Source organism: Sorghum bicolor, chromosome 6, assembly GCF_000003195.3.
Source record: "Sorghum bicolor cultivar BTx623 chromosome 6, Sorghum_bicolor_NCBIv3, whole genome shotgun sequence".
NCBI classification, from domain to species: Eukaryota; Viridiplantae; Streptophyta; class Magnoliopsida; order Poales; family Poaceae; genus Sorghum; species Sorghum bicolor.
This window is the reverse complement of record NC_012875.2, coordinates 7,106,042-7,120,579: the sequence shown is the minus strand read 5'-3', so window position 1 is coordinate 7,120,579 and position 14,538 is coordinate 7,106,042.

Genomic DNA, 14,538 nt, shown 5'->3' with positions numbered 1-14,538 from the left:
GTGTCGTCCTGTCCGGAAAACTTTGTAAAATCCGGTACCTTGTACCGATGTGGAAGCGGGATCAAATCATACGCTGGAGGATACGGTGTTCGATAAGAATAAGTGTTGACTTTGGGTTTTATCCCAAATTGTTCCCTCATTACTTCAGCAATCTTATCGGCCCAATACGCATCGGCATCTTGCCGATGAGGCGGCTGCGGATCTGGCACTTGGTGGCGAACCTCCACGTGTCTGTTCGGGACGTGACCTGCATGGAACGTTGTATTGGTCACCTGTCCTCCAATCTGCGGACTACCAAACTGCTGTCCACCGATCGGCTGTCCTCCGAGTTGCTGTCCAAAATTTATTGGCTGGCTGGGAATCCCCTGACCTTGGAACCCGGGATAGACCTGCCCTTGCTGGAACCCTGTAGTCTGATAACCCTGCTGGGGCGATTGTGGAAAGGCTGCTGTCCAAGCCATCCATTATTAGCGTTCATCGGCATAGGTGCTGCCGATGATGGATAATTGGGTACCATCGTTGAATTGACATACCCCGACTGGGCCATAGGCCTCTGTTGCATCAACACTGACTCTGCCGATGCGTTGGGCATCTGAAACATTGAATCTTGAGGATTCCCAGTGTGAGGCCTTGCAGTAGTAGTTGTGGTATACCGAGGACTCTGGTTCACCGGCGCGTTGGGAGGTGCCGATGTCATAGGAGTTTTGCCCCTCGTGCCAGTTACTTGTGATGTTCCCGGCGTCAACTCTGGAAGCATGCCATAACCCCACCAGTTGGGAGGAAGAGTTAACCCTGACATGGCCGATGCCAACATATCTGTTGTCAGTCTATGCTGCCCAACTGAAATCTGTGGGTTGGTTGCCATCGGCACAGATAGTACACCAGTAGTCCCCAATGTACTTGGAGGGACGGCAGACTGTGCACTTGCATTCGTCAAGGTAGCCGATGGAGCCGTGACCTCTGGCGCCGTTGGCTGATGATGGGAGGGCCCCACATAATCTGGCGGGATTTGTCCTTCCTTGAAAGTTCTTGCCACGGCGTTGAAAACCGTATTAGGCAGTACACCAGCTTGGTTGATCAACGCTCGATTGATGGCATTGTCAACCATATCTTGAAGCTTGCCAGGATTGGCGTCAAAGGTGACCTGCCGTGGTGCCGGCAGTGCATCTTTCTGGACCACTTCGCCGCTCCTGTTTATGCTGAAAGACCTCAGGCATTGCTGCTTGAACTCTTCCATGGCTTGGGCAATAGCTTGCTTTTGCTCATCCTTGAGGTTGGCCTCCGTCACGGGGATGACGTTCTCTTGATCGAGGTCAGAGATCGACATGTTGATCTTGATCTTGAATCGGTCCCACTGGGCGTGCCAAAAGATGTGTTGATGCAAAATTGATCTGCAAACACAAAGGGCTAATACCCGATTCAAACGTTAAGGCGTGCCAGCCGATTTGACCTTGCTATCGGCAAAGGTGATAACTCGAATACTTTAGTCCTGACAACAGCGATGCGCCCGGATGTCACAGCTAAGAGGTACTCACGCGGAACTCGAGAACACGCCGAGCTTAAGTCGACGAATTCCTAAGTACTCGTAATAAAAAGAAAAAAGTATGACGAAGTCGTCGAAAAGTAGATGCTGGAATATGAGTAAAAACGTGTGTTTGATTGATTCCCAGATTACAAGGCCCTAGGGTTCATATTTATACCCTACTCAAAGAGCTACAATTAAACACGACTAGAGTTCGAATTCCAAATTGCACGGAATCCGTACACAAAACAACTTAAATAAATAAGGAAATAACAAAATTATCTCCCGTGACGAACTAAAACTCTTCCATAAACCGATCAACAGTTCCCGGACTCCTCCTCCGTATCATCGGCAGACTCCTTACCATGGTCATCGGCAGACTTCTTACCATGGTCATCGGCAGACTCCCCCATTATAGCCATCGGCATAAACACATTACTGCCCGCGGACCTAGTCACATTCAACCTCTCCTTCATCGGCAACTGTCCTCATCGGCAACTCATCCTGTAAACAGCATACTGCCACCTTATCCCGTCATCCTATACACGTGCCCAAAAACGGTGTCAACACATGCCCCCCAGTTTCGGAGTATAAAACTATTAATGCTCCGAAATTCTCTGCAGTAATGACGCCTTTCCCGCAATTAATGCTTCTAATCTGGTAACCGACAACCTCAATCTGAACAACTCTGATCTTATTCCTCCGCAGATTCTTCAAAATCTCCAACTTCCTAAACGGGCATTTCTCTCAGCCGTACATCGGCAACAATACCGTTACAAAGATCTGCCGATGTTTTGACCAGGATATTCGCACAAACGGTCATTTCCCCTCTATTCGCCCATCGGCAATATGACCGTTATAGAATATTGCCGATGGACCGACCAGGAGATCTTGCACAGTAAAATATCTTCAGATAATGACCGCTTCCCGTCAAATCACCTACACAATCCCTGGATTACCGTGCGAACAGTTACCATATCCACCTGAGTACCCTCGGATTTCTCGGATGCGGCAGAGAAATAAGTCGGATTTGCCCTTGCCCATTTTGTCCTATAAATAGTTCCTTCTTGGGTACTCCTCCCCCATTACACCATTCTACCGTCCAACTTTGCTTTTCCAGCGGCGGCGCCATTTACAACCCTCAAGATCTTCGACAAGCATTCCTCTTCATCGACTCCGGTGCCCTCCAACGTCCTCTTCACGACAAGATGGCCATTGGCTTCGTTGTCCCTGAGGTCAGATTTCCATCTCATCTCCTGTACCTTTTCTCGCATTCCTGTTCATCTGCGATTCATTTTACTGAATATCTTCCTTTTCCCTTTTTCTTTGTATTTTATTCCCCAAAACACTAGGAGTTGTCCAACAAAATTGTCATTCCTACCGATCAACCACACCTTCAGTGCCTCGGCCCTCTAGGGAATCCAGATCCAACCGACCTTATTAATGCAGAAACCAACAGGATTCCTTTTAGGGCCGAAAACTTCTCTTTAGATCTGTGGAAAGACACCTTTCGCTCTTGGCCCAGCCCTACTGTAGGGTGGAAAGACTGGTTCTTAAGAGTCAGTAATTCGAATGAAGTCCAGTGGGGTGAAAGGAAGCTAGCCCAATGCATCAGGCTATCCATTGCCGATATGCACAAGAACGAGTCGCTGTTGATAGCTGCGTCTTATTTTTGGTCAGATACCCTCAATGCTTTTGTTTTTGGCCACGGCCCTGCTTCTCCTACCCTTGCCGATGTAGCCATGCTCACTGGACTAGACATATCTTCCGCCGATAGCACCCACTTTTTTGATACTGCCCCCAGTGCCAAAGTGGAGACTCGCGCTATCGGCGGTTGGTCAGGGTACATCCAGAAGTACCGCGGGAAAGGGCCTGTCACCATAAAAGAGCAAACCACCTTTCTGAACATGTGGCTGGACAAGTTCGTATTCTGTGGTCGATCGGCAGGACCAACTTCTGTCTATCTGTCGGCAGCAGAAAGACTGGCTAGCGGTGGCCAATTTCCCCTCGGCCGATATTTGCTCAGCGCAGTTTACCACCTTCTTCATCAGGTAACCCAGAAACTCCTGCTTGGCCAATCCATCGGCAACTTGGGAGGCCCCTGGTGGTTCATTAATATGTGGCTCAATCTGCACCTGCATAAGCGCCTTGATTTCAACTTGTTCTCACAGCACTTCCCAAGAGATATAGCCGAAAATCATGTGTTGGGTGAAGAAGAATCGGCAACGCGTGCCCCCTTAAACTTTGGCGAAGCCGTTATAGTCTTACCCGGTTCAGGGAACAATCCGGATCAGATCGGCCGATTCTTCGAGACTTTGTATGAGGGATTGGCCAGAGATGAACGACCATGGTTGGCCTATGATGACCCAGACAGCATGCTCCCTCTAACCTTCAATCCATTTGATGAAGCTCTCGATAGGGATAATGAGGTGATGATGGCAATTGTGACTCCCAGGGCCATACCAGTGAATTTCTTTGGTAGCACAAAAACCTCTCCCCAAACCTATGAATTTTACAATCCATCGGCATTAGCTCGTCAACTAGCTTTCGGCCAGTTGCCGATTGCACTTCCTTATGCCGATGTGATAAAGCCCAGAGAACCCATCACCAACCTTCTCGAGTGGATTCGAGTAGCCCAGCTACCATCAAATGCCGATACAGATGTAGATCTGTCAGAATGGATTCCAGCTGCCTTTATCACTCAGGCATACAAGCTATGGTGGGCAGAATGGAAAGAGAGTCTATTCTGCAGATCGGTCCTCTCATACCGCGGCATGATCGACCCCAAATACGAGGTCCCTGATGACACTGTAAGTATTTTAAACTGATGTCTCATTTTCTAATACTATTTCCATCGGTAACTTATCCCTGTATTCCTTTTGTAGGTCGACAACACCCCTCCATCGGTTAGCAGGAGTGGCAAACCGATCGACCTGTTCCCATCAGGTCCGATCTCCTCAATCGGCCACAATGCTCCCACTCTGGCTTCCATCGTGCATCGGGGTGCGCGCCTCAAGAAAGTTACCACCAGAAAACCTCAGACATCGCCAACGGTAGCTGCTTCCACTCTGGCGCAAGCTTTTAAGGTAATTTGCTAAACCCTTTTCATTTATGCTGACTATCTTTGTCTCGACTATCTGCGCTCATAAACCCCTTTTTGTCGTTGCAGCAAACTGGTGCATCGGCAAAAGCCAAACGCCAAGGCACCGATGCCTCCAAATCTAGCCAGCCAAAGAGGAAGGGCACCCAAAGTGCTAAGGCTGGAACAAAGCGCCAGAAAGTGGCAACTCCTCCTCCTCCTCCGGTGTCTCCGATCCCGGTGGAATCTTCCCCTTCTTCTCCAGAAGTCCAGACACAGCAAGCACCATCTCCCCAACCAATGCAGGGAGCACCACAGATGGAAGAACCCCAGCAGGAAGAACCTCAAACAGAAGGTACATCAACTGACGTAGGTGAACAAACAACTGGCCCGGCAGGCCCAGTTATATCATCGGCGGTTTCCCCGATTCAGACAACTGTCGTTTCTCCTCCGGGTAACATATTTCAACAATACTTCCGCCGATAAACCCATTTTCATTTAGTCTCATAACTCTTCCTGTCTTCTTTCAGTCGATGTCGTTCCATCGGCAACATTTGCCGATCAACCTGTGGCTCCATCGATATCTTTGAGTCAAAGGCAAGAAATTGCCTTGAAACAAGTAAGTCATCCAACTTTTCCACCAATATCATCTGCCGAAGCTTTGACCATAAAAATGACTTATTTCATTCTCATTTTTAGGAACAAGATTCTCCCGATAGCTTATTCTCCTTCGCCATTGATATCTTCGAAGAAGAGGGTGAGGAAGCAAGCTCCTCTCGGGCAATTGGGACTGTATCGGCAGAAATCAAGGCTAAGCTGGAGGAGCTATCGGCTATACTTCATCAAGACACAGCTCAACTGGTCAACGATTCTGACCCAGCCAAGGCTCTGTTCAAAACCCTCAGAGGCCAAATTCCTGCCGATGCTGAAGAAACCCTCTTCCACGCTGCACACCTAGAAAGCCGCCAGCTACAGTACCAGAGAGCCACTCGACGCCTTGCCGATAGAACCGCTCAAATCCAGCTTTCTGAGGAGATGATGAAAGAAAAACTCTTAGCCGATGAGAAACATAAGAACATCGGCACCTTAAAGTCCTCAGGTGATGCACTGAAGCAGAAAGTGTCCGATCTATCGGCAAAAAGAGAAGCTTTGCTGGTCGAACTCAAGCAAGTAGAGGATGCTCTGTCCCAGGCCCAGCAAGAAGAGAGTCAACTGCCGGAGACCATCAAGCACCTTGAACAAGAACGAAACGTCCATGGTCGCAAAGCGCTGCAGTTGAAGAGGAAGCTGAAGCCGATAGAAGGTTCTGCCGATGATGATATCAACGAGATAGAGACAGCCAATCAGATCCGGCTGCGCGCCATATCGACAATCCAAGCGTTGCTGAACGTCTGAAGCTTTCATCGGCAACACACCTTTGTTTTCCCGCCTTTAGCTTTTAATCTAGCCGATAAGACTGTTATCGGTATCTTTTGAACCATTAAGTCTGCCCCCAAACATTTAAATCCAGCCGATAGGAGTGTTATCGGCACTTAAACTTTCATGCATCGACCCATATGCTGGGGTAGTACTTCTTTAAATATTTGCCATTTAATGCTCTGGGAAATTCAACTCCTTCGAGAGTTTCTAGAATATAGGCATTACCAGGAGCCGAGTGTCTTATCCGATAAGGACCTTCCCAATTAGGAGACCACTTCCCAAACTTCGAACTTTTAGTCCCGACTGGCAAAATCAACTTCCATACTAAATCCCCATCGGCAAACTCCTTAGTCTTTACTTTCTTATCATACCATCTAGCAACTCTCCTCTTATTTTCCTCTATACTCATTAAAGCCTTTAACCGATGCCCTGCTAGATCATCTAATTCATCGGTCATCAAAGTGGCATAATCATCGGTAGTTAATTGGTCTTGAAAAGATAATCGCCTAGATCCAGCCTTAATTTCCCAAGGCAACACCGCATCATGTCCATACACCAATTGATAAGGTGACACCTTGGTTGATCCATGACAAGCCATCCGATAAGACCACAATGCTTCATTTAATAACGTATGCCACCGCCTAGGATTTTCTTCAATCTTTCGTTTAATAAGCTTGATAATTCCTTTGTTAGACGCTTCGGCCTGCCCATTGGCTTGAGCATAGTAAGGAGAAGAATTCAACACTTTAATTCCCATACCGATTGCGAATTCATCGAACTCCCCCGACGTGAACATAGTGCCCTGATCGGTAGTAATCGTTTGAGGGATCCCAAATCGGTAAATAATATGCTCCTTTACAAAATCAATCATATTGGCCGATGTGACTTTTTTCAGAGGAATGGCTTCAACCCACTTAGTGAAATAATCAGTGGCAACTAGAATAAACTTATGCCCTTTGCTAGATGGTGGATAAATCTGGCCGATCAGATCGATAGCCCATCCCCGGAACGGCCAAGGCTTTATGATGGGATTCATAGCCGATGCGGGTGCTCTTTGAATGTTTCCAAACTTTTGACAACCTTGACATCCTTTGAAATACTTAAAGCAATCCTCGAGTATGGTCGGCCAAAAATATCCATTCCTCCGAATCATCCACTTCATCTTAAAAGCCGACTGATGCGCTCCACACACTCCTTCATGGATTTCCCCCATCAAACTTCTAGCTTCATCGTCACTCAAGCATCGGAGAAGAATTCCGTCAATAGTTCGATAATACAATTCATTTTCAAGGAGCACATACTTGGTTGCTTGAAATCGAACCCGTCTTTCAACTTTTTTGGATGGATCTTTTAGATAATCAATAATTTCTTTCCTCCAATCACCGGCACCGACTGCCGATGTCGCATTAATCGTTGGCTGGTATCCCGAAGCATGCTGAGCTAACCGATTAGCGTCTTCATTATGTAATCGGGGAACATGCTCCAATCGGAAATCCTTGAATTCCTTTAAAAGTTGCATACTTCTCTCGAAATAAGTCATGAGAGCTTCACTTCGGCATTCATATCTTCCGGCCAATTGATTTATAACCAACATAGAATCCCCGAATATTTCAACAGCATCAGCACGAACTTCTCTTAACAACTCCAATCCCTTGATCAGAGCTTGATACTCAGCCTGATTATTTGTTGAAGTGGCAACAATCGGCAAGGAAAACTCATACTTCCTCCCCTTAGGGGAAACCAATACAATGCCGATTCCTGCCCCCCGGTCACAGGTAGACCCATCAAAGAAGAACGTCCAGGGCACAATTTCCAAGGTTTCCACTGGACCGCAATGCTGAGTCACAAAATCGGCCATAATCTGCCCTTTGACTGCCTTAGCCGATTCGTAACGCAAATCGAACTCCGACAGCGCTAAAATCCATTTACCGATCCTACCACTCATAATCGGCATAGACAACATGTATCGAACCACGTCATCTTTGCAAACAACAGCGCATTCGGCCGATAACAGGTAATGTCTCAACTTGACGCATGAAAAATATAAGCATAAGCACAGTTTCTCAATGGCCGAATACCTGGTTTCAGCATCAATCAACCTCCTACTCAAATAATAAATTACCCTCTCTTTCCCTTCAAATTCTTGAACTAAAGCTGAACCGATAACCGATCCATCGGTAGATAAATACAATCTGAAGGGCTTCCCTTGTTGAGGTGGAACTAGAACTGGAGGATTTACTAGATATTTCTTGATTTCATCCAGAGCCAACTGCTGTTCTTCTCCCCAAATAAATTCTTGATCGGCTTTCAATTTAAGAAGAGGACTGAACGCACGAATCCTCCCAGATAAATTCGATATAAATCTTCTGATAAATTTACCTTGCCGATCAAGGATTGGAGCTCGGTTTTATTGGTAGGGGCCACTATTTTATTGATGGCATCAATAGATCTTCGACTAATTTCAATACCCCTCTGATGTACCATGAAACCAAGAAACTGCCCTGCCGATACGCCAAATGCACACTTGTTGGGATTCATCTTCAATCCATGCTTCCTTGTGCACTCCAACACTTTTCGTAAATCGGTAAGATGTTTTGAGAAATCTCCAGACTTAACACCACATCATCAATATAAATCTCTACGATCTTGCCGATGAACTCATGAAATATAAAATTCATAGCCCTTTGATAAGTAGCGCCAGCATTCTTTAACCCAAAAGTCATAACTATCCATTCAAATAGCCCAACATGACCAGGACACCTGAATGCGGTTTTTGGAATATCCTCCTCTGCCATGAATATTTGATTGTAACCTGCATTACCATCCATGAAGCTGATGACCCGATGGCCGGCTGCAGCATCAACCAGTAGATCGGCGACAGGCATTGGGTATCCATCCATCGGTGTAGCTTTATTGAGATTCCTGAAATCAATGCACACCCGAAGCTTCCCGTTTTTCTTGTAAACCGGAACGACATTGGAAATCCATTCGGCATACCGACACTGCCGAATAAACTTAGCTTCAATAAGTTTAGTGATTTCGGCCTTAATATCAGGTAGAATGTTAGGATTACATCGGCGGGCTGGTTGCTGATGTGGCCGAAATCCAGACTTGATGGGCAACCGATGTTCAACAATTGATCGGTCTAAACCAGGCATCTCGGTATAATCCCAAGCAAAGCAATCTTTATATTCCTTTAACAAACTAGTCAATTGTTGCTTACACTCGGGATCTAATTTAGCACTAATAAAGGTAGGCCTAGGCTTATCACCACTACCGATATCTACTTCTACCAAATCATCGGCCGATGTGAATCCCTGACCTAATTTTCCATCATCGGCGAATCTATCCATTAAAAACCGTCGTCAGAACCGACTGCTTGGATCGGTGGAATCTCATAATCGGCAACTTTGAGAAAATCTTTCTCCCAAACTTCTCCTGAAATGCACCTAGTCCTTTCATAAGTATCCGCTTCTGCCGATGCGATAACATAAGAAGAATCCCCTGGGACGATCTCAATCTTGTCACCTACCCACTGAACCAAGCACTGATGCATTGTCGATGGGACACAACAATTGGCATGAATCCAATCTCTCCCCAATAGTAAATTATAGGCACCTTTTCCTCTGATCACGAAAAAAGTTGTTGGCAAGGTTTTGCTGCCGATGGTCAACTCTGCACATATCGCCCCCTTGACTGGAGACACGTTTCCTTCAAAGTCTTTGAGCATCATATCGGTCTTGGTCAAATCTTGATCCCCTTTCCCAAGCTTCCGATATACCGCATACGGCATAATATTAATAGCAGCTCCACCATCAACTAGGATCTTAGTCATCGGCTGCCCATCAACCCTTCCTTTGAGGAACAGAGCTTTAAGATGCTGCCTCTCGTCATCGGCAGGTTTCTCAAAGATAGCCGTCATCGGATCCAGAGCCAACTGAGCTATCTGATCAGAAAATTCCAACTCATCATCACTGGCTGGTGCAAGAAACTCCATCGGCAACATGAAGACCATGTTGACACCTGCCGATGGACCTTCCCTCTTAGTGTCTGACGGCTGCCGACTTCCAGAGTTCCCTCCCTTGTTTAGTTCCTCTTGCCTTTCACGTTGCAATCTCCTTTTCTGCGTTTTGGTCAATCCTCCAGGGCACCATGGAGGAAGTGGTCTTTGCCTTGCCGTAGGGCGTCGGTTCTCCCTTGACTCCATATGATGCGTGTTAGCATCCCTGCAAAATATGAATTCATCGGGAACCCGCGCATCAGCCATTTCCTCGAGCTCTTCTTGGTCCCTGGGAAAATACTGGACACGGTAACTAAGTCTGTCGTGCCCACTAAATCTGCCCCCCAGCCGGTCATGAACTGACACCCTTCCTCTGATCGGCCCATCAAATCGCCGTTCATCATCATGATAATGCCGATCGGTCCTATCGTACCGATCATAACCATTGCACTCAGGGCAGTCTCTGACAGTAGGAAGCTTAATATTTTCCTCCCAACAATGGATGAAGAATGGACAATTCCAATGATCCCTGTGCCGATTCCACTCTTGTCGGCGTCTTTCTTCTTCCCGTCGATAATCCTCCTGCTGGCGCCGATACCGATCTTCCCATTGTTGCCAATTTTTCCGAGGCCTTCTATGAGTTATGACGATACCAGATCGAGGAGGTCTTCCTGAGCTAGTTCCTTCCTGGACCAAGCCCTTACTTCTTGCATCGGCAGTAGTAACTTGATGCTGAGGATCTACCGATGCACTCTTCTCAGCTATCTCCGACGTTAAGACCTTAGCCTTCCCCTTAGCATCCAACATGTTTGTCGGGAAAGGATGTTGGTCTATCTTCATCGGCTTCTGGGCTTTGGAACTATCAAACTTGATTCTCCCGGATTCTATAGCCGATTGCAGCTGCTGTCTGAATACTTTGCACTCGTTGGTGTCATGGGAAGTTGCATTATGCCACTTGCAATATCTCATCCTCTTCAACTCTTCTGCCGATGGGATCACATGGTTAGGGGACAGTTTGATTTGACCTTCCTGAAGTAGAAAGTCAAATATCCTATCGGCCTTGGCGGTGTCAAAGGCAAACTTCTCTGGTTCCTTCTGCCCAAAAGGACAAGACATCGGCTTCTTGTTTTTTACCCACTCTGCCAAACCGACTACTGGTTCCTCATCGGAATCTGAGCTTGTTGCTTCATCAACAAATGACACTTTCTTATTCCATGCCCTCTTAGGCTCAAAAGGCTTGATGTCTTGATCAGATATCCTCTGCACCAAATGACTTAAACTTTCGAACTCCTGAGAGGCATACTTATCCCTGATATGTGGCAACAAACCCTGGAACGCCAAATCGGCTAGCTGCCGATCATCCAGAACCAGGCTATAGCATTTATTCTTGACCTCCCGTATCCTCTGCACAAATCCCTCAACCGACTCATCATTACGTTGCCTCAACTTGACCAAGTCGGTGATCTTCTTCTCATGAACCCCCGAGAAGAAGTATTTGTGGAATTGCTTCTCTAGATCGGCCCAAGTAATTACTGAGTTAGGAGGTAATGATATGAACCAAGTAAAGGCCGATCCAGACAATGATGATGAAAATAGACGAACCCTCAATTCGTCCCTGTTACCAGCCTCTCCACATTGAATAATGAACCTGTTGACATGCTCCATGGTTGACGTGTCGTCCTGTCCGGAAAACTTTGTAAAATCCGGTACCTTGTACCGATGTGGAAGCGGGATCAAATCATACGCTGGAGGATACGGTGTCCGATAAGAATAAGTGTTGACTTTGGGTTTTATCCCAAATTGTTCCCTCATTACTTCAGCAATCTTATCGGCCCAATACGCATCGGCATCTTGCCGATGAGGCGGCTGCGGATCTGGCACTTGGTGGCGAACCTCCACGTGTCTGTTCGGGACGTGACCTGCATGGAACATTGTATTGGTCACCTGTCCTCCAATCTGCGGACTACCAAACTGCTGTACACCGATTGGCTGTCCTCCGAGTTGCTGTCCAAAATTTATTGGCTGGTTGGGAATCCCCTGACCTTGGAACCCGGGATAGACCTGCCCTTGCTGGAACCCTGTAGTCTGATAACCCTGCTGGGGCGATTGTGGAAAGGCTTGCTGTCCAAGCCATCCATTATTAGCGTTCATCGGCATAGGTGCTGCCGATGATTGGTAATTGGGTACCGTCGTTGAATTGACATACCCCGACTGGGCCATAGGCCTCTGTTGCATCAGCATTGACTCTGCCGATGCGTTGGGCATCTGAAACATTGAATCTTGAGGATTCCCAGTGTGAGGCCTTGCAGTAGTAGTTGTGGTATACCGAGGACTCTGGTTCACCGGCGCATTGGGAGGTGCCGATGTCATAGGAGTTTTGCCCCTCATGTCAGTTATTTGTGATGTTCCCGGCGTCAACTCTGGAGGCATACCATAACCCCACCAGTTGGGAGGAAGAGTTAACCCTGACATTGCCGATGCCAACATATCTGTTGTCAGTTTATGCTGCCCAACTGAAATTTGTGGGTTGGTTGCCATCGGCATAGATAGTGCACCAGTAGTCCCCAATGTACTTGGAGGGACGGCAGACTGTGCACTTGCATTCGTCAAGGCAGCCGATGGAGCCGTGACCTCTGGTGCCGTTGGCTGATGATGGGAGGGCCCCACATAATCTGGCGGGATTTGTCCTTCCTTGAAAGTTCTTGCCACGGCGTTAAAAACCGTATTAGACAGCACACCAGCTTGGTTGATCAACGCTCGATTGATGGCATTGTCAACCATATCTTGAAGCTTGCCAGGATTGGCGTCAAAGGTGACCTGCCGTGGTGCCGGCAGTGCATCTTTCTGGACCACTTCGCCGCTCCTGTTTATGCTGAAAGACCTCAGGCATTGCTGCTTGAACTCTTCCATGGCTTGGGCAATAGCTTGCTTTTGCTCATCCTTGAGGTTGGCCTCCGTCACGGGGATGACGTTCTCTTGATCGAGGTCAGAGATCGACATGTTGATCTTGATCTTGAATCTGTCCCACTGGGCGTGCCAAAAGATGTGTTGATGCAAAATTGATCTGCAAACACAAAGGGCTAATACCCGATTCAAACGTTAAGGCGTGCCAGCCGATTTGACCTTGCTATCGGCAAAGGTGATAACTCGAATACTTTAGTCCTGACAACAGCGATGCGCCCGGATGTCACGGCTAAGAGGTACTCACGCGGAACTCGAGAACACGCCGAGCTTAAGTCGACGAATTCCTAAGAACTCGTAATAAAAAGAAAAAAGTATGACGAAGTCGTCGAAAAGTAGATGCTGGAATATGAGTAAAAACGTGTGTTTGATTGATTGATTGATTCCCAGATTACAAGGCCCTAGGGTTCATATTTATACCCTACTCAAAGAGCTACAATTAAACACGACTAGAGTTCGAATTCCAAATTGCACGGAATCCGTACACAAAACAACTTAAATAAATAAGGAAATAACAAAATTATCTCCCGTGACGAACTAAAACTCTTCCATAAACCGATCAACAGTTCCCGGACTCCTCCTCCGTATCATCGGCAGACTCCTTACCATGGTCATCGGCAGACTTCTTACCATGGTCATCGGCAGACTCCCCCATTATAGCCATCGGCATAAACACATTACTGCCCGCGGACCTAGTCACATTCAACCTCTCCTTCATCGGCAACTGTCCTCATCGGCAACTCATCCTGTAAACAGCATACTGCCACCTTATCCCGTCATCCTATACACGTGCCCAAAAACGGTGTCAACACAGTTGCAAGGACCCGCTGGAATTTGGTGGTCCCATCACCGTACCACCTACCCAGAGGGGACCCCAATTACCTGGAACCGCTTCACCACCGCTTTTTGGGGAAATTATATTCCTCCGAGTTTAGTTGAAATGAAGATCGGGGAGTTCATGAGGCTGTCCCAGGGGACGAAATCTGTGAAGGAGTATCTACACGCTTTCAATAATCTCGCTTGCTATGCCCCTGAGTTTGTAAACACGGAGGCTAAGAAGATTGCTAGTTTCCAGAGAGGCTTGAATCCAAAGATGCTAAAGACCATGGGTACAGGGGCCAGGGCTACCTTCAATGCCTATATCAGTGACTGTCTGACCCAAGAGAACAATAACAACAACTACAGTGCATCCAAGTCACGTAAGAGGGCTTTTGAAGCCGGATCATCTCAGTCCAGGGCACCAGTGGCAGGGCGATAGTAGTATCGTCCTCCTGCCCTAGGTGCTAGGTTCCGACCGCCGCAGAGAAGGAACACCGGGCATCCAACACAGCAGAAGCCGTACAAGGTGGCGATAGCCCCTGCCAAGCCAAAGGCAGTTCAAGCCGCAGCACCTGCCGTCAACAATACGCCCAAGGGTCCGTGCTATAACTACCACAAGATGGGGCACTTTGCGAAGGAATGTCCCTACCCCAAGAGGCAGCAGCCAACCTATCCAGCTCGTGTGCACCATACCTCGATCGAGGAGATCCCGGAAGGAGAACCGGTAACAGCTGGTAT